The sequence below is a fragment of the Amblyomma mixtum genome, chromosome 2, assembly GCF_055824585.1.
Source record: "Amblyomma mixtum isolate Tamu chromosome 2, ASM5582458v1, whole genome shotgun sequence".
Lineage (NCBI taxonomy): Eukaryota > Metazoa > Arthropoda > Arachnida > Ixodida > Ixodidae > Amblyomma > Amblyomma mixtum.
The window spans coordinates 137,273,667-137,294,403 of NC_143013.1; the positions used below are offsets into that span (position 1 = coordinate 137,273,667).

General features: G+C 49.8%; 3 pseudogenes; all 3 read right to left on the reverse strand.

Annotated features, from left to right (window-relative positions):
* Positions 1-522: 522 nt before the first annotated feature.
* Positions 523-8,628, reverse strand: LOC149361048 (uncharacterized; annotated as a pseudogene).
* A 5,223-nt stretch (positions 8,629-13,851) lies between these two features.
* On the reverse strand, positions 13,852-19,929 carry LOC149361049 (uncharacterized; annotated as a pseudogene).
* On the reverse strand, positions 15,998-18,748 carry LOC149361050 (uncharacterized; annotated as a pseudogene).
* Positions 19,930-20,737: the final 808 nt, after the last annotated feature.

The window sequence follows — 20,737 nt, forward strand, 5'->3', positions numbered from 1 at the left end:
CGCAGATCCAGTTCGTTCCGTGTTCTGTGTTGACGTTTCGGAGGGTTCCTCCCTCGCCACGGCTCGGTGAAACTCGAGATATATTTCTTTCGGCAGGGCGCGCTGTACCACGGGGTAGAGGAGCGTGCCGTAGGTCTCCTGTTTCTGGCCGAGCGCCTCCAGCCCGCGGAGGTGAGAGGCGTGGGCATCGTACAACCGTCGGAGGGACCGTATGTCTTCAGCGTTTCGCACAGGCTCAAGGTCCAAGAGCTTTCGCATGTGCGCTTGCACGATGGCGTCCTCACCGCCGAAGCGTATTTTCTGCAGCAAGACAGCGTCGCCATAGCACTGCGATGTGGGGGGAAGGCCCTTGATCGTTCTTGCTGCTTCGCCAGTCACAACCGATTTTAAGTACCCGAACTTGTCTAAGGTGGTTAGCCGATCGTTCTCTCTGTCTGAAAAACTTTATTATTGGTACATAATAGGCAGGGAGTTTGAGGTATCCCGGAAAGGGCCACCTTTCACAAGCACTAGGTGAGCTCCTCAGTACAGGAGCCCATTGGCGACCGCTGCGGCTCAGGCGCGCTCGACCAAGGCCTTCTGGCTCACCAGGTCGGAGCAGCCGAGGAGGGCTGCCTCCCAGTCCTCCCGGGTGGGGTTGGGTTTTGGGGCGAGGTTCGGGGTTGACTGACATGCCCGTACCATGTGGAAGATGCCCGAAGACTTTTCCGCACAATACGGACACTTTCCTGCACATGCAGGATCAAAGTGCTTTAAAACTGCCGGGCACAGCAGTGTTTTTGTGTAAAGACGGAGTATCGTGCGTTCCTCCGTCTTTGTAAGGCCGCTATAGGGCTTAGGATAAATTGCATGGCTGGAATGGTATAATTCAGTAATTTGCCGAAAAGTGATGGCCGGATTGGGTTCAGGATCCGTTTCGCAAGGGTCTGAAGGCGTTGCCCGGAGAGTGAGTGCGCGGGCGCCCGCATCTGCCGTTCCATTGCCTTTGAGGCCCATGTGAGCAGGAGCCCATACGATCGTTCGAGACGCGGGGCCCCGAGGTAGTCGCTATTTTGAAGGATACTGTTGGGCTCGACGCGCCGTCTGCAGCGACGACAGTTGGCGCCAGCGGGACTGGGGTACGTGAATAACGGCCGGTTTCAGCACGCCGAGTGTGTGTGTATTTGTGTACGTGTTTGCTTGCGGTGTCCCGTTCTGGGAAGTGTTTTGGTCGCGCACACGTGCGCCCGCCGGTGGCTCCTTACCCTCCCCTTCGAGGTCGAGAAACGGCCGTCGCCCCCTCCTTCACGGCCGAGAGACACTCCTGGCTAACCTTTGCAGCAGCTGTTATCGGCGGCTGCTGCGGGGGGAGGCGTGGCGGCGCAACCAAGGGACGGAGGCCCCTAAATCGGCTGTCGGCGGAAACGCGTGTTTGGATTCTCAAGTTCGCTCAAAACCGACAGTGGACCGACAACGAAAGGGAGTCCATCACGGTGCGGAACGGCTCCGACTTGACAGCGAGAATGTGTATATCACCTTAGTTGCCGCCAAAGGACTCCTAATTCCAAGGAACGATGGGTGAACAAAATACACAAATCGACCATCTGTGCGTGGGAGGACCGGCGAGAGTGTGAATGTCCCGCCTTTTCGCCGCGGTGGGAGGATCGGCGAGAGGGTGATGTTCCGGCCTTTTGTGGGCGGGTTTGGTCAAGGAATGTGATTGGCAGTGTTCGAACAACCAAGATTCCCCAGATAGGTACCTGGGGAATTGAAAATGTATAAAATGTGGCTTCAGTGTGCTTCTAAAGGAGGAGACTCCTGATAACCTGCTATGTAAATAAAATCGTCTATTTTGTCTGGCAGTAACCGGCTGCATCTTATTCCGCACGATGCTGGAGAAAGGAACAACTTCGGAAACCATCCCGAGGTACGAACCACATTGCACTAACCTATTTGGCGCAGTCGACAGGATCTCCAACGATGGGCGAATGAGAACAGCAGCGGTGAACGGCGGACGAGACTGGTGGCGTGGACGGCGGACCCGAGAACGTCACTGAGGAGCCAGTGGCCTGACAAAGCGAGTCCCTCCAGACCTGTGGAAGAAAAGAGCACCGCGTTGCGACTCTTCAGAAGTCAGGCGAGTGCCTCTTGGTTTCCTGTCGGGCGCAGTTGATGACAATACCATATAACTTGCGAGACAGGGAGGTTAACACCACAGGTGCGGAGTCGGACAGGGTTGAAAGCTTGCAGGAGTTGGCGCTGACCAGTGACGCGGTGAGGGATCTGAGTAGCGCCATGGCGGAAACAGCGTCGGAGCAGCAGATGAAAATGCTGGAGCTTCGATTTATAATTGCTGAAGTAGAAAAAGAGAAGCAACGCTTAATTCTGGAGAGCCAGAAGTTGCGAGCCCAAGAGCGGGCTGAGTCCCACGAAGAAGGTAACAGCGGAGCGCTACCTGTGGATAGGTCAGAGGAGGATAGGCGCCTAAAATATGCATCCTTATTGAAAGGAGTACTAGCTCCGATGCCGAGTCGGCAATTCCTAGTGCCCGGGTGGTTTGAGGATGTGGAGGCGACTCTTGATTCATATGACGTCCCGTCTGAGTGGCGGGCCGGGCTTGTCTTGCCACAGTTGAGTGAAAAAGCACGCGGATTGCTTTCTACGTTGAGAGCCGAAGAAAGAAAGGACTATAAAAATGAAGAAAAGTATTCTAGATGATTGAGGTTGTCAGCAGCAGAATATAGTAGTATGTTTGAGGGGTCGTCAAAAGCAGCAGATGAGACATGGGGCCAATTCGCAATCCGGCTGGGAAACTATTTTGAATACTATACAAAACCTCGAAGGCTACCAGTTTTGCAGAATTAAAGCAGTTAATGGTCACAGACAGGTTGAAGGAGTGCTTAGCAGCTGAGGCACGGGCTCATATTGTTGTCAATGAGAATCAGAGGTTCCTTTCTCCGGGGGAAGTGGCCAAGCTGGCGGAGAGTTTCGACGAAAGCGTCAGATGCAAACCAGGGTCAGCAGCTCATTTGGGAGGCTATCGAAAGGTGCTGAGTGGGGACCAGAAGGAGCGGGCCGGTGCAACACCTCATCAAGGGGAGAATTCTACTTCAAGAGGAATGAAAGGACTGTGCTTTGAGTGCAAGTCACCAAATCCCTTCGCTAGAGATTACCCTCTCAAAAGGACAGGCGATAAGGCAGGCAGACGAGGCCAAGAAAAACCAGGAGACCGCGCCGTGGTGGCTAAAGTGAATGCTCATTTGGAAGAAATAGCTCCCGCCAATGAGGTTGGCATGCAGGAAACAGAGAGGGTAGGTAGGAATTGCCTCGAAACAGTAACATTGAAAAGTTCGGAACAAAGCATTAATGCTGTGATTGATTCCGGGACTGAAATGACTGTTATCAGGCGAGCTCTAGTGCCGAAGTATGAGGCAGCTGGTTCCACAATAAAGCTGAGGGGAGCTTTCGGCGATGAAGTAAGAGCTGAGCTTGCACATGTGCCTCTCAGAGCAACAGAATGTGCACCGTTTGTCTCGTTCGACAAGGCACAACCAGCTTTGCTATGTGCGCTGACAGCCAAACTGTTGGCCGGAATAGACGCGCTCATAACTCCCGCAGACTACACACAACTCCTTGAAGAAAGGGCAGTTGTAAACAAAGTTGTTTCAGAGGCAGAGACCGAAGGCGGTGAAAAGGAGACGACAGAGCATAAAAATCAGCAGACGGGTGCGTCCTTGGCGGTTACGGGAACAGACGAAGAAGCCGAGAAAAAGCAGAGCGCGCGGCAAGTTTTCCGTGAGACTCAGGAAAATGACTCGTCGCTGCAGAAAGCTTGGAAGCAGGCTAGAGCTGGCACACATGGAATGATAATCCAGGATGAGTTACTCTATCACCAGGAGCACGTAGTGGGACGCATGTGCACACAGTTGGTGCTGCCATCGCATAAACGACAGGAAGCACTAGTGAGGGCACACGATTCGCCTTGGGCAAGCCATTTGAGAGAGCGAAAGACTTTGCAGCGCATAAAAATGGTATTTTTTGGCCGACCATGGGCCGAGAGGTCAAGGAGCATTGTCAGTCCTGCCACCAGTGCCAAATTAGGGCCCCCATGAAAACTCAAGACCGCGTACCCAAAAACGCATTGGCCAGGCCTAGTGCACCATTCCAGGTGGTATACATGGATTATATCAGTCCACTGGATCCACCATCAAGAAGGGGACATCGCTACGCACTGTGTGTAGTTGATTTGCATACTAGATGGCCTGAGGTTGTTTGTTTGAGGTCCTTAACAGCTAAGGCTACCTGTGACGCGCTCACCCAGATATTTTCCAGAATGGGAGCGCCAGAGACCATATGCTCAGAGCAGGGCACAAATTTTACATCAAATTTAACGCAAATTATGCCGCAGAAAATGGGAGCGACTCCCAGATTTTCCACTCCCGATCATCCACAAAGTAATGGACTGGTAGAGCGGTGGAACGGCACTTTTAAAAGGATGCTGTTTCACATTGTAAGCGAGCATGGACGTGAGCGGGATTGAATGGTGCCATTCCTGCTTTGGGCTTATAGAGAGGTGCCACATGTTATCACGGGTAAATCACCGTTCGAACTTATGTATGGTAGGATGCCTGTCGGACCTCTGGCTATACGGCAAAAGACGTGGTCAGGAGACTGGGTTGTTCCCGACTAATTGGCAGTGCCAGCAGCAGACTATCTCGAGAAATTGAGAAATGATCTCGAGGAAGCTAGTAGGGAAGCGGCAAAAAGTAGCGTGCTCACGCAGCAGGCTTATGTGGGGAGGTACAACTTGAGGACCACCGACAAACAATTTTCTCCAGGTGACCAGGTTCTTTGGCTGGAGAAAGAAGGCGATGGGAAGTTAATGGCACACTGGAAAGGTCCAGTAACAGTTGTGGCAAAGGTGCGGCCATATAGCTATACGACTGAGCTAAGTGATGGCACGCGCCGATCAGTGCATGCAAATAAGCTTAGGCCGTACAGCGCGAGGGTCAACACAGTAGGCATAGTATTTGAAGGCGACACGGATTTTGGAAAACTTCCCGCGTGGTCAGATACAACCACTGCAGTTGAGCAGCTGGAACGTGCAACTCTCAGCCATTTAGATCTTCTGCAGCAGAGGCAGGTAAAGGAACTAATCGGGAAGCACTGTGAGGTGTTCAGTGATAAACCTGGCCGCTGCAACTGGGGAGTGCACAAAATCAAGCTAAAAGATGGGGCGCAGCTGAAGCGTGCGTACCCTTACAAGGGGCCCATGGCACTAAGAAAGGAAGTTGACCGACAGGTGGCAGAGCTAAGGTCGTGGGGTTTGATATATCCGATAGAAAGATCCCATGCACATCCCGTGGTGTGCGTTGCTAAGAAAGATGGCAGTGTCAGGTTATGCTGTGACTACCGCAAGCTGAATGAAGCAACGGAGCCGGATGCGTTTCCTATGAACCTGCCAGGTGACCTAATTTAGGAGGTAGCGCAGGCAAAGTACATAACCCTGCTCGATATGCTAAGAGGATATTGGCAGATTCCGTTGTACGAAAAAGCCCAGGAGTACACAGCATTTGTCGCCTCGTCTGGACGGTACGCTTGGAGGTTATGCCGTTTGGACTGAGAAATTCGACAAGCACCTACCAAAGAATGTTCAATCAGATCCTTGTACCACATCGTGAATATGCATGCGCATGTATAGATATCATGTGCGTCTTCTCGTAGACATGGGAAGAGCACCTCGGAAGGGTACTGGCGTCGCTAGCGGCCGCAGGGCTCACAGTTAATGTCACTAAGTGCCATTTCGCGCAAAAGAAGTGCGGTTTCTGGGTCATATCGTGAGGTCAGGAAAACATGGCGCAGATCCAGAAAAGCTTAGAGCCATTCAAGAAATTCCTGTACCAAAAACAAAAATGCAGCTGCGTAGCTTTTTGGGGCTAGCAAATTATTACCGGGATTACGTTCCGGAGTATGCAAAGGTGGTGCTACCACTGACGAACCTGACCGGAAAGCGCGTGCCTCAGAAGATACCGTGGAAGCGGGATGCTTCCACGGTATCCGAGTGTGCTTTTATAAATGTAAAGGAGTGTTCGACAAAGGCCGCAGCGTTGAGCGCACCCGATCTGAACAAAGAGTTCATTCAGGCCACTGATGCTTCAGATTATGCCGTCGGAGCATATCTAGCACAGTTGGATGACGAAGGAAAAGAGCAACCCATTTCAATCCTGAGCAAGAAATTAAGCCCGGACCAGTCACGATGGGCTACCATCGAGAAAGAAGCCTACGCCATCATTTGGCGCTGGGAAAGCTTGACACGTGGCTGTTCGGTGCACGAATCAGGGTAATCACCGACCACCATCCCTTGAAATTTCTTACTCTGACCACGCCCCTAAGCGCGAAGCTGACAAGGTGGGCGCTGGCTCTCCAGAAGTATAACATTGTAGAGGAGTACAAAAAGGGGTCTCTAAACGCAAATGCCGACGCTATGTCGCGTATGGTCACCAATGAAAAAAGTGAGTAAGATACCGTCGTCCGTTTTCGCAGCCTCGGTTTCCGAGAGGTATGGCATTGTTGGGTGCTGCGCTGGCGGGGGAGCGAGGGGTACTTGTTGACCGATGAAGTGGGAGCAATGCGTCGAGCTCCTGTGATTGTTGTGTGCAGCAAGTTCGAAGACTGTGCCGCACAGTTTGGTGGGGAGGTGTTGGGCTCGACGCGCCGTCTGCAGTGACGATAGTTGGCGCCAGCGGGACTCGGTTCCGTGAATAACGGCCGGTTTCAGCACGCCGAGTGTGTGTGTATTTGTGTACGCGTTTGCTTGCGGTGTCCCGTTCTGGGAAGTATTTTGGTCGCGCACACGTGCGCCCGCCGGTGGCTCCTTACCCTCACCTTCGAGGTCGAGAAACGGCCGTCGCTCCCTCCTTCACGGCCGAGAGACACTGCTGGCTAACCTTTGCAGCAGCTGTTATCGGCGGCTGCTGCGGGGGAGGCGTGGCGGCGCAACCAGGGGACGGAGGCCCCTAAATCGGCTGTCGGCGGAAACGCGTGTTTGGATTCTCAAGTTCGCTCAAAACCGACAGTGGACCGACAACGAAAGGGAGCCCATCACGATGCGGAACGGCTCCGACTTGACAGCGAGAATGTGTATATCACCTTAGTTGCCGCCAAAGGACTCCTAATTCCACGGAACGATGGGTGAACAAAATACACAAATCGACCATCTGTGCGTGGGAGGACCGGCGAGAGTGTGAATGTCCCGCCTTTTCATCGCGGTGGGAGGATCGGCGAGAGGGTGATGTTCCGCCCTTTTGTGGGCGGGTTTCGTCAAGGAATGTGATTGGCGATGTTCGAACAACCAAGCTTCCCCAGATAGGTACCTGGGGAATTGAAAATGTATAAAATGTGGCTTCAGTGTGCTTCTAAAGGAGGAGTCCTGATAACCTGCTATGTAAATGAAATCGTCTATTTTGTCTGGCAGTAACCGGCTGCATCTTATTCCGCACGTTGCCGGAGAAAGGAACAACTTCGGAGACCATCCCGATGTACGAACTACATTGCACTAACCTATCTATACGATACGCAAAGAAAGGAATGTATCCCTGTTGAACATTTCTGCATGCCCCTCTCGAGTCGGTAATGATGACTCGCGAGTCCTGGTCTGCGGCGGCTAGAGCAATGGGAACCTCCTCCGCGTACGTTATGTCTTGAGCTCGGAACGTTAGGCCGTTCACCACGACGTTTTGGTGGACGACTGCGGCCGTGTACCACCCCCCATGGTGAGGGCCGGAGGCGTGCACGTAGAAGATTCCGTGTTTGTTTCCATAGTGGCGGGTCAGTGCCTCCGTCCGCGCAAGGCGCCTGCCATTGTGGTCGTCACGTGTCATGTTGTCCGGAAGAGGACGCACGTGTAGGGCGTATCTCCAATCTTCGGGGATGCGTACGCGCTCTTCCGTTAGTGTTAGGTGGTGGATGTGTAGTCGGTCTAATAGGCGGCGTCCTGACGGCGTCTTTTAAAGTCTTGTGTATTGATTGGTCAAGTGTGCCTCCCGGAGCTCCGCGAAAGTGTTTACCATCCCCAGGCCCATGAGGCGCTGGTTAGACGTGTTCACCGGGAGATCGAGGGCACGCTTGTACATCTTTCTGAGAATCACCTCGAGGGCGTTCTCGTCAATCTTGCGCAGGTGAAGGTAAGGAGTCGAGTAGAGAACTCGGCTGGTCACAAAAGCATGCGCCAGCCGCAAGGCGTCTTTGCACCGCAACCCCCCGCGTTTGTTGGAAACCCGTCGGACCATCCGGCCAACCTGGTCCCCCACCTTGCGCAGTTTGGCTAGTGTTGCATGAACCCGTCGATGTTTCTGGATAGAGACCAAGTACTGTAATCTCATCGTGTTCGGGGATCGGGCCACTGGCCAGAGATAGTTCAATTTTGGTGGTGCACTTAGGCGACGGGCGAATGTGCACAAATTCAGAATTGGACGGGGAGCATTGAAGGCCACAGCTGCGGGCGTAGGCGTCTACGATCTCCGCAGCTTTTAGCAGGTTGGCTTCAATGTCTCCAACCGATCCATGTTTGCCCCAGATGGTTATGTCGTCAGCATACAGCGCATGCTGGACGCCTTCGACCTGCGCCAGCTGAGCCGGGAGTTTCATCATGGCCAAATTGAAAAGTAACGGAGAGAGGAACGCAACCTGTGGTGTTCCTCTCGTTCCCATTTGATAGGGGCCGTGTTCTTCGTCTTGAGTTCGGGTGAGAGATTGTCGATCAGAGAGGAATCGCTTGATATACTGAAAGGTGTTATGTCCACAGTTGGTCTGGGAGAGATGTTGCAGGATAATTTCATGTGTGACGTTGTCGAAAGTACACTTCAAGTCTAGGGCGAGTACTGCCTTATCGTTGAAGGAGTATTCGATAGGGTTCAGTATTTCTCGATCGAGTTGAAGCCGAACGTCCTGCGCAGACCGATGCGGGCGGAAACCGAACATGGTGTCTGCGAATGCATTTTGGTTTTCCAGAAACCCAGACAGCCTGTCCCGCACCATGGTCTCCATCAGCTTTACCGCACAAGACGTGAGGGAGATGGGGCGGAGGTTGTCTGTGTTTATGGCTTTGCCGGCTTTCGGAATGAAAGTTACAAGGGAGGTCTTCCATTCTATCGGGAGGGTTGCCTCACGAAGCCAGATTGAGTTGATGAAAGCGATTGCTTCGTAGGCGGAGTCCGGAAGATTGGCAAGCAGTTCACAGTTATCTTGTCCCGGCCCGGTGCCGTACCTCGTTTCATTTTAGCCAGGGCCGCCTTCAGGTCGCGCAGCTGGAACGGCTGGTCCAGCTCCGCGTTCTCTGAACCTGCATACGGGTACGCGGGCCCTCGGGGGTCCTGTTGAGTGCAAAGATACTGGTCGCGAAGTTTGCACGCTAATTTTGAAGTATTTCCGTCGAAGCTATGAATAGCTCGTTGGAGATGTTTTTGTGTCTCGGCGCCAGTTTGAGTCGGGTCAATCAGGGCTCGGAAGAGGCGCCACGTGCCCCGGCTAGACATTTGTCTGGCCGCCGTGTTACAGCGGTTCACCCAGTTCGAGTCGGCGAGTTGGGCCGCGTACTCTGCCGCTCACTGAGTGAGCTCGGCGATATGAATTTTAAGCTTTCTATTATGTTTTTGGCGGCGCCATCTGCGGACAAGGCTGTGCCGCGCCTCCCGGAGGTGCAGAAGGTGGTTGTCCACTTCCGGCGTTGCCTCCGAGAGTTGAATTAGAGTTTCCGTCGAACGAAGGTGTGTAACCAATCCTTGTGTCCATGCGTGGTATCCTTGTTCGTGGATAGATGCCGAATTGACGTAGCTTTGTCGGAATTTATTCCAGTCAGGGAGCCGGGCTTGTGCATGGGGTCTTGCCAATGGTTTAATCCTTACGGTGGTATTGATAAGGCAGTGGTCACTACCGAGGGTTTCCTCCGTGTTGGCCCACTCTGAGTGTGTAATGTTCTTGGTAAAGGTAAGGTCCGGACACGTATCCCGGGTCACGGAGTTACCCATCCGCGTTGGATATGCAGGGTCGGTGTGGAGAGTCAGGCCCAGCGTGGACGCAAGTTCCGCTAGTTTGCGTCCTCGCTTCTCCTCACGCACGTAACCCCAAAGCGTACTGTGGGCATTTAAATCGCCCACAATTACAAGGGGGTCCCCGCCCGCAGCCTTTAGAGCGCGGCTAAAGGGTGCTGCGAACGTTACATTTTTGAGTTTGGGGGAACAGTAGATGTTGAGTACGTGGAGTGGTGCATCGCGTTTCTTGAGCGGAAGGAGTGTCACCATCACGTACGAGTATTCAGTGCGAAGTTCCAAGTCGACTAGATTAGCTGTATAATTTTTATGCACACAGACGCACGAAGAGGGGTCCTGCTGAAAAGTGATGTAATTTGTAAGGGTTGCGCCGCTCCCTGGCTCCTGGAGGGCAACCACCGCCGGAAGCGAGTCGAGGGTTGAAAGGAAAAGTCTCAGATCCGCCCGCATTGCGCGGAAGCGGAAGCTCCGACAGTTCCACTGGACAATTTGGACGGGGGTGGCCGAATTGGTTCTTGGGGAGCGCCTGATATTAGGGCTGCTCGCCATAGTCATTTAGGTTAAGGACGGGTTGCAGTCGCGCTGCTCCGAAGCCAGCACTTGCGGCGAGGGAAGCGTCCTCCACACCGGAGAGCGAGCAGCTGTCGTCGTCGTCTACCTCAGGGGTGCACCTCGGAGGTTTGAGAAGGCGTCCGGATACGTCCTTGTAGGGACCGCCGGGCCTGCGCGAGGAATGCGCAGTTTGTTGGGAGATCATTGCGGGGATTGAGTCTTGCAATTTGGAGATGGCGTTGACCACCATTGAGATTTGGTTTTCTATGGCGGCGAATCGGTCGTATATTGCCCTGAAGCGGGCCTCGAAATGGGCTTGTAATGCGGTCTCCGCGCTTGCTGGCGCCTTCGGCGCCACGAGCTCACTCTCCATCTCAGCTCCATCTCCACTCTCCAATCTCCATCTCCATCTCAGTAGGTAGCTGGTGCATTTTATTTATTTATTTATTTATTTATTTATTTAGATATTTACCCTAAAGACCCAGAAGAGGGCATTACATAGGGGGGGAATGATTATAAGAAAGCACACATAACAAATCAACTCATAACAAATGATGGTAAATATACAGAAGGCAGAGTTTGGGTAACATTTGGTTAAGTGCCGTATAACACATTGAAACCGCAAAATTCAACACGTTCAAACAGGTGAGTAATAATTAGGGCAAAATAAGTAACTAAAAATACAATATCATACAAAAGAGGCTCCGGAGCTGCTCAGCACACAAGATATGCCAAAGCAAAAAAAGGACCGCCAAAAAGTCACGCACACGGTAAATCATCTAGCACTCCATGACGCATTTTCCGTGTTCAAAAATGTTAGTAAAGCTGTTTGAAAAGATGATAATTCAGTATGGCCGACAATGCTGGATGGCAATGAGTTCCATTCATTTATTGACAAAACCAGCGGTGACTTCTGATATTTTAGTGTGCGAGCGAAAATCGGACGTACCTTATGCGCGTGATCCAGGCGAGCTGAACAATGAGGTGCAGGAAAGATATGATTTCGGGAGAATGGCGTTTCGCTATAGTATAAGGTGTGAAATAATGACAACCGGGCGAACTTTCTACGTGTAGCAAGAGGTTGAAGATTCATGGCTTGCTTCATTGCTCATACGCTTTGATGACGTGAGTAGGATGACAGTATGAATCTGACGGCTTTATTTTGTACTGCTTCTAGAGCATTTGTAAGAATCGCGTGGGAGGGGTTCCATATAACAGAAGCGTATTCAACAGATGACCTGATAAGCGTTGTATAAGCGCTGTGGCGTGTTTCAGCGTTCGCAAGGGGTAAACGGCGTTTCAAGAAACCAATTTTTTTAAAGGCTTTATTAGTTATGTATTCAATGTGAGCATCCCAGGTTAAATTCTGACTGAAAAACACTCCCAGATATTTTATACACGACACGGAGTCAATTCCACTATTATTTAACCGGTAATTATTCTGTGATGTTTCTGCTACACTAGAGAATCTTACATGCTTAGTTTTACTGACATTAATATCCATCTGCCACGTTGAACACCATTCACTTAGTTCTGTTAGATCTGATTGGAGAGCTAGTGCATCAGTGGGAGTGTTTATCTGCCTGTATATTACGCAGTCATCTGCGAAAAGCCGTATTGATGATGTAATATTTGAGGCTATGTCGTTTATATAAATTAGAAAAAGTAATGGCCCTAATACTGAGCCCTGCGGGACACCGGATAATACGCGAGTGGGTTTAGAAATTAGGTTCTCAATTTTGACCGACTGGTAACGATCGGTCAGGAATTGCTCGATCCATGTAGTTGTTTTGTCGTCCAGATGTAAATTTCGGGTCTTTAGCAGTAGGCGTTTGTGGGCAACACGGTCAAAAGCTTTTGTAAAGTCAATGAAAATGGCGTCTGTGAGATGAGACATTTGTAGGGATTGATGAAGGTCAGTCACAAGCTCAAAGAGTTGTGACTGGCATGATCGGTTTTGCCGGAATCCGTGCTTGTTCTCGAGAAGTAAGTTATTTAGGTTCAGATGGTTCATGATGTGGGAAAAGAAGATATGCTCTAGTAGTTTGCAGCAGATACAAGTAAGTGAGATAGGCCTGAAGTTGCTTGGATCGGTATTACTTCCTGATTTGTGTACGGGAATGATGTGTGCTTGTTTCCAGTCGTCCGGGAGCTGTCCTGTATCCAGAGATTGTTGAAATATCAGCGCGAGCAAACCAGATGATTCGTGACCGGTTAGTTTCAGAATCTTTCTACTGATCCCAACGGGTCCTGGGACCTTTTTTTAGTTCTAGCTTGTCGATTCCGCGGGCGACGCCATTTGTTGTGATAGTAATAGGTGCAAATTGAAACCGTATGTATGTTGGAGAAATGGGCGGTAAATTATCAGTGGGGAGTTCATTTCGGAACATGTCACTAAAAGATTTGTTGAAGATTTCAGCGCACTCATCTAACGGTAAGGGCGAGCCCTCTCCTGTAGTTAGTGCTGGTGAAATGTTGCTGCTTTTAGGATTTACAGTGCGCCAAAACTTTTTGGGATCACTTTTTAATAGTTTCGGAAGTGTGTCGTTATAGTATTTTGGTTTCTCTTCTTCGAGTTTTCTTTCAGTAAGCGCAGCAATTTCCTTATATTTCATCCAGTCGAGTGGTGCATTAGTTCTTGAAGCTCTTCTGTATACCCTCTTTTTTCTGTTTAAGTGCCTTTTGCATTCGTTAGTGAACCAGGGATCATTTATTCGGTTTGAGATTGTGAATTTGGGAACGCATATCTTCTCAAGTTCTTTTAATTTATCACGAAATAAGCACCAGTTTTCATTCGTAGTACGTTTAGTGAAGTCGTGGCGGAAATCATCTGCAAACCTTGTTAGAATGCTATTCATTTTAGGTATATCTGCACGTGCGTAATCCAGTATCTCTTTGCTGATCCTTGCGTTATCAGGGCGAGGCAAGCTGAAGCGGCAGTGAATAATCTTGTGGTCGCTGATTTCCTCCAGCACAGAAGCAGACGCATGGTCAGGATGTTTGGTGAAAACTAGATCTAAGGTATTATCGCCGTGTGTGGGTTCACGAACCAGCTGAGTTAGTTGATAAAGTTGCATCAGATTGAGAAAGAAAATACATTCGGCTCGGTTATTATGATGGCTGACAGAATAATCCAACCAGTTGATAGAAGGATAGTTGAAATCTCCGCACAGGACAAGAATTGATTTGGGATGTTTAAGTGTTATCTGCTGTAAGCCTTCATTCAGGGAATCAGTAAAATCAGATGCAGAGTCAGGAGGTCTGTAAAGAACTCCTAAGATAATTTTTCTAGTTCCAACATAGATTCCAATTCGTTAATTTTCTTTAGCAGCATCTCGTTTTGGGCCATGAGTGCTGCTATTAGATTTTGCTCGGCGCTGCGCGCCTCTGGGAGGGGAGTGAGAAGGGGGGAGGAAGAAGCAGCCCCGCCCGAACCACTCACCAGGTGTCCTGTTTTGACGATGTCTGCCCAGGTCGACGATCGTTTTCCAGCACCTCCGGGAGGTGGCGCCAGATTCTCGGTGTTGGAGGTTGGAGGACCAAGATGGCGGCTTTTCTTCTTGGGCGCCGATTTCTTTTTCTTGCCCATTTGGGCAGCCATTTTTGGTGTGCGAAATTTTTGCACACAGTCGCGTGAGTTGGTGGCATGGGCGGCACCGCACACAGAACACCGAGGTACACAGTTTTGAGGGGCCCGCACCGCCTCCACTAGTGGAGCTTGGAGCCCGCAGAGTCCACACATGTCCGGCTGCAGGTTCGGACATGCATCCGCGCGATGCCCAACGGCCCCACACTGGCTGCAGGCGGGGATAGTTTTGTAATAATTTTTCACAGACACGACCATGTTGTCATAGTGCACGTACCGGGGCTTCTCCTTTCATTTATTTATTTATTTATTTATTTATTTATTTATTTAATTATTTCGTTACTATCAGGGCCGTTGAGGCGTTACAGATAGGAGTGGTAAGTATGCTTATACAAATAAAATACAATAAGGAGAGTAGTTAACATAGGTGATGAAGAAGAGCAGATCTAAAAACTTCTGGTTCAGAGATTGAGACGATGCTGGCGGGCAGGTGGTTCCAGTCTGAGCTGGTCTTGGGCAAGAAAGAATAACAATACTGGTTAGTTCCGCAACTTGGAACACTCACTTTTGAGTCGGTGATCAATGCGAGATGATACATAACTTGGAACGGCGAAAAGACTTTGTTTTAGCGATTGATTTGTGTAATATATTTTTTGGAAAGTGAAAAATCTAGAAAGATGACGCCGGAGTGAAAGATCTGGAAGGTCTAGAGTTCTCTTCATGAGTGTAGCGCTAGAGAAACGCGAGTATTTAGACAAAATAAAACGGGCTGAACGATTCTGAATTGATTCTAAAGTGTTAATCAGTAACTTAATGTTAGGGTCCCATACAGAAGACGCATATTCTATTTTAGATCGGACGACCGTTTTGTACAGCAGTAGTTTTAAACTAACCGGAGCAAGTGAAAAGTTACGGCGAAGGAAACCAAGCATGCGATTAGCATTGTAAGTTATGTGTTCGATATGCGTTTTCCATGAGAGGTCATTGGTAATGTATACGCCAAGATACTTATATGCAGAAACAAAAGCTAAGGGGGAGTCATTTAGAATATATGGATGCGGGTTAGCTTTGTAAGGTATTCGTGTTACTTTCATTGCTTTACATTTAGATACATTAAGCTTCATTAGCCAAGTGTCGCACCAAGCAGAAATGTTATTAATGTCAGACTGAAGAACCAAGGTATCGGATGGGCTGGAAATTTCTCTGTATATTACACAGTCGTCAGCGAACAACCTGATAGATGATGTTATGAGATCAGGAAGGTCATTAATATAGATTAGGAAAAGGAGAGGTCCTAGAACAGATCCTTGAGGAACGCCCGATGTTACTGAAGAAAGATTAGAATCATGGTCATTAACTGTTACGTACTGAGTACGAGCGGCCAAAAAACATTCAATCCATTTTAATACATCACAATCTATGTTTAGTTTTTTTAGTTTGAGAAGTAGAAGAGGTGAGACACGGTATCGAAGGCTTTAGCAAAGTCATTGAATATACAATCAACAATCGAAGAAAGATCCAAAGCTGCAAAAAGGTCGTTAGTAAATGCGATTAACTGTGTTTCACATGAATGATTTCTTCGAAAACCGATGGGGTGTGAAAAAAGAATTGGACTCAAGGTGACTCATGAGGGCAGAATAGATTACATGTTTATGTAATTTGCATGGAATAGAAGTTAATGATATTGGTATGTAGTTTATAGGGCTGTGAACATCACCAGACTTCTGTACTGGAACCACCTTCCCCACCTTCCAGTCGTCAAGGAGCATACCGGCCTGCAATGACTGAGTAAAAATTTCGGACAACATGAGTGAAGAATAAGTAATAGTGCTTTTCAACATCCTGTTGCTGATACCATCAGCACCTGCAGAGGATGACATTTTAGCACTATCAGTAAGTTTATGAATTCCCTCCCAGTCAATAGTGATGGCATCCATCAACTGGGAGTCAAAGGTAGGCATGTCGGGAAGAGTAACTGGCGTGGTTGTTACGAAAGACAGAGAAAAAGTACGATTTAATAATGTGCAACATTCGTTTAGTGGGATCAGGGCACCTTGGTTATCTTTCAGTATCATATCTTTTTTAGAGCGCAGCTCTTTGGCGTCCGTTCCTGGGTTTCGCGTCGTCGTCGGCGTCGGCCTCGTAACCAGCTCCGCCCCCCTTTCATCCCCCCAGCGCTATCGGCGTCAGCGGCATCAGTCAGTCGCTGCTATCTCTTCCCTCCTCCCTTTATCGTGTTGTCCGCTTGCTGCGCGCGTTTCTGCCCCCATCGTTTGCCGCTGGGTGTACACGCCGCACCCCTCCCCCCTCTTCCTGCGAGTCTCCGGTTGTCAAAGCGCCGGCTCGAACTTAATTCCTTTCCTCGCTCCTCCTCCAATGCAACCCCTGTGCGGTGGCAATCAGAGAGCCAGATCGGTGGCGGCGGATCTGTATATGTGCACCGCCCGAGCCGAAATTGCGAATACGTGTGAAAAATAAAAAAAAAATCTGTGAAAGCGCATACATGTGTTGCTCGATTTCTTTGCCTCAATCTATCGAAAAGGTGAAACAGCTTATTTGCTGCGCTCAAATTTCGCATTAGGAAGTAACGTAATCGTTGGAAATTTTTTGGTTTCACGTTAAGGATATTACAGAACTTGCGTGGGTTAGTAATCAGTAGACTAGGCAAGGTATTTTGAAAAAAGTTGCGTTTCGCGTTGAAAAGAGCCTTTTTGTATTGTGATGCCACAGTACGATAAGCATTCCATCGCTGTGTACACTTAGATGCTGTGCAGCGCCGAAAGAGGCGTTTTTTTTTCTTTAGCAGTCGCCTCAAGGAAACACTGAACCATGGTGAACGTTTAGTGCACGTTATTCTACGAAGTGGGATGTACTTATCAGTGAAGGCTTCCAGTTTGTCTTTGAAAATAGACCAGTTATCGTGCAGTGAACGTTCCCAAAATCTGGCGAAAAAAAAGTCAGCAAATTTTTCTAGTTCGATGTTAATTGCAGAATAATTTCCATTTTTGTAATCCCGAATTACCTTATAATGTTTGACTGGGTGGGGTGCACGTGACGGTAGAGTGAAGTTGATAACTAAATGGTTGCTTAGTCCAGGCAGAAGTGTAAGAGATGAAACGGAGTCAGGGCAGGTTGTTAAGGTCCAGAGTGTTGGCAGTGGTTGCTGTAATGCGAGTTGGCTCTTTCACAAGTTGACAGAGGTTAAATGTTGAACATAAGTCAAGGAACGTTAACGATTCTGAAGAAGAAACAACAGGGTCGTCTTCCGTCCATGATATAGCAGGGAAATTAAAATCGCCTAAGAGAAAAATTGGTGCTTTTGGAAACCTAAGTACAATTTTGTTAAGACAGTCATGGAGGTTATCACAAAAACTGCTCGCTGATTGGGGGGGGGGGGTCGGTAACAGGCACAAAATATGGTTTCCTTAGTGTTTATCCTAATACATGTGCAAAGAAATTCAAGCTCCGAGGATATAAGAACATCATAACAAAGCAAGTCATCCGCAACAGCGATCAAAATCCCGCCACCCGACCGCCCAGAGCGATCTTGTCTATAGACAGTGTAATGTCGTTCACAATCAAACAGTTTAGAGTTATCAATTTTCTAGACAACCATGTTTCAGTGATAATAATCACATCAGCACCACACGTGTCTATCAGGGAGGATAGGGCGTCGCGTTTATTCATGAGGCTTCGAATATTTGTAAAAAGCAATCTGATATCACGAATACATTCTGTGTCAACGGCCGCTGAACCCTAATCACCGAGAACGGACGAGGTGAAGAGCCTCCTGCTTAAGTGACATGTACAGATGTCAGGGCAGGCTCAATTTCGCACACACGATCAGTTTGTGGACAATAAACGTAGCATTTCTTGTTCACATGTAGCTTGTTGTAGCGCAGATTATAGAACGCTCCAGTGCTTTTACCGAATTCAACCAGCTTTTTCCGCGATTGTCTGGTCGCCTTACAGAAATCTTCTTGAACACTAACACGGGTCTTTTTTAACTTATCCTTTTGCGATAATATGCAGTCTTTGGTCTTCGGAGAAAGGAATTTAACAATTATCGGCCGGGTTTTAGCTTGAACGAAAGGCCACAGTCTATGCGCGCGAGAGATGGCCTCATCACTTAGTTGCAGCGAGAGGGAATCTGTTAAAAGGGTTCGTACTTTTTGCTCGGTTTGGGCCCAGGTCTCATTCGCTTGATCTTCAAGTCCATGAAAATTAAGTTGTCTCGGCGTGATCTATCCTCATACTCATTGAGGCGAGCTTGGATCATGGAAGTCTCGTCTTTAACAGCATCTGTGATGACGCGACTAAGTTCAGCAGCATCATGGATTCCTTCAAGAGTGTCTACTCTGGTCTCAACCGCTGCTAGTCTAACGGTGACATCAGACACACGTTCCTCGGGGATCTCTTGGCTAGCTTTCACCTCATTAAGGGTTGACATTACTTCTGCATGACGCGATTCCATTGTACTTGCGAGTGCTTTGATTGCCGCCAAAATTTCGATGCTGGTGCAGTCAACATTTTCCCCAGGGCCGGGGTTGACCTCAACGTCACCCGACATGAATAGCAGCATCATAGCATCTACGCAATCAGAAGCCAATAATGACAGAACATGTGGGCATGGGATGAGCAGCAAGCACCGGTTGCTTGTGCGTTTAGAATAAAGGGAATAAGACTGACTAACCTGGGTAGCAAAAAAAAACCGGATGAAGCAGCGTCTGCATCGTTGCCGCTCTCCCATGCCCACTGGCGCGCGCACTTGAGAACACGCAATTTATAGGTGACGGCACTGCTGGCGCTGGCAATGTTGTTGTCTTGTAGTGACAGAGCACCGGTGGCGTTCCAAGGACGGGAGGTAGCGAAACCAGAACCGGCAAACCGCAAGCTGCTGGAGGAAGCTCACGGCCTTCGTCGGCGAATACAGCCGTCAAAAGTTCCAAGGGCACTCTAGGGAGGACATCATACCAGGGGTAGGCGAGGACCAGCAAATGGGTAGCAAAAAAGACCAGATGAAGCAGCGTCTGCATCGTTGCCGCTCTCCAATGCCCACTGCCAATTACCCTCGAAGGTGATGCGTGCCTTGTTGGATGTTCCGAATTTCCGGATTTGCACGATGGTGCCGGTGCGCCAGCACACTCGTTGTTGAAGACTTTCTGTGGTGTCCGTGTTACGGACCACGATCACACCGTGGCACGTGTTGCCGCCGTCTTGTCTCAGGTAACCCTGCTGCTTGAGCAATCCCTTCTCGGTATTAACTCGCAAAGTCCCCGATGAGCCGGTCAGCCGCCTCGATGTCCGGGGTATGCACGATGATGATGTTTTGGTCTCGCGAGGGCAGAACGGGGATGGCTCTGGCTCGTTCCGGCCCGAGGTACGCCGAAATAGCGGTACCGTAGCCGGTTTCCGTGAGCGCCTCGTGAAGGGAAACGTGTTCTCTGGGCTTTATGACTACAACGTAGTCTTCAGGAGCGGGTTTGGGCATCTGACGCGGCTTCCACTTCGTGAGCGCCTTGCCCTTGCCTCCCGTGGCGCGCGTTGCGGGAGCTTTGATGTTTCCGACCGATGCGACAGCGGCCGAGGCGGCGCCGAGCGCCGCCATCGGGCTTTGTCGTGGGAGCTGCGTGCAGCCGCTTGAAGCAAAGCTTAGCTCCGAATTTTGGGAGAAACCGTCAAATTTGGGTCGCCGACGGTGGGGACCGAGGTCCACGCCATCGCCTCAGGGTCATAGGCGCGTAAATGAAGCGCGGAGTTCTCCATTTTTTACTCGGAGGGCCGAGTCCAACCGGCCGAGCGCCGGCGTTGTCGTTAGGCTCAACGACGCTACCGACGCGGTCGCTCGAAAATCGGCCGTAAATTTGGAGAAAGTGGGCGCACCTGGACAAATATGGTATCCAGTTGTTCCGCTCGATGTTCCGGATCAGTAGACGCCAATTTGCCGGGGTAGGATGAGTTCGTTCGCGGCCCCAGCCGAAAACCGGCGGAGCCGAAACACACACGTCTGCTCACGTCGCGCGCTCAGACGCGCCCCCGCCGATCGTTCTTGTGAATCATTTGCTCGTACTGTTCCCAAATTTCTTGCCAGGACTCATCTTTCCCGTCAAATTTTACGAGCTCTAATTTTGGAAGCTTCACCTGGCAGGTCGTGGTTGCCGCGACTGCGTCGTTGTTTGGTGATGGCCCTTCTTTCGGCTGCCTCTTTCCATGGATTTCTTGAATCTCCGCTTGGAGCTTCGCAATGTATGTAACGATCTTGTCGTCATACTCGATGGTTTCGATATTGTCCTGCTCCGCTTCTTCCGCTGGCACCAGCGTCTCGACAGCGGCGTTAGCTTCGTTTAGACGGGTCTGTAGAGAGCTCATTCTTGCCAAAAAGACACTGAGTTCCTTTTCGTTGCCTGTGCGGCTTTTCATGCAGGAGTCAATTTCCGCAATGAGTCGAGTCACCTGTGATTGGACAGCTGATCTCTTCGCTTTGTGTCTGTCCTTGTCGTTGCACTCGGTAGCACTGGGCGGTGGCCTTGGAGTAGAAAAGGGCTTTTTCTTCGTTATTCGTCGCCGTCGCATC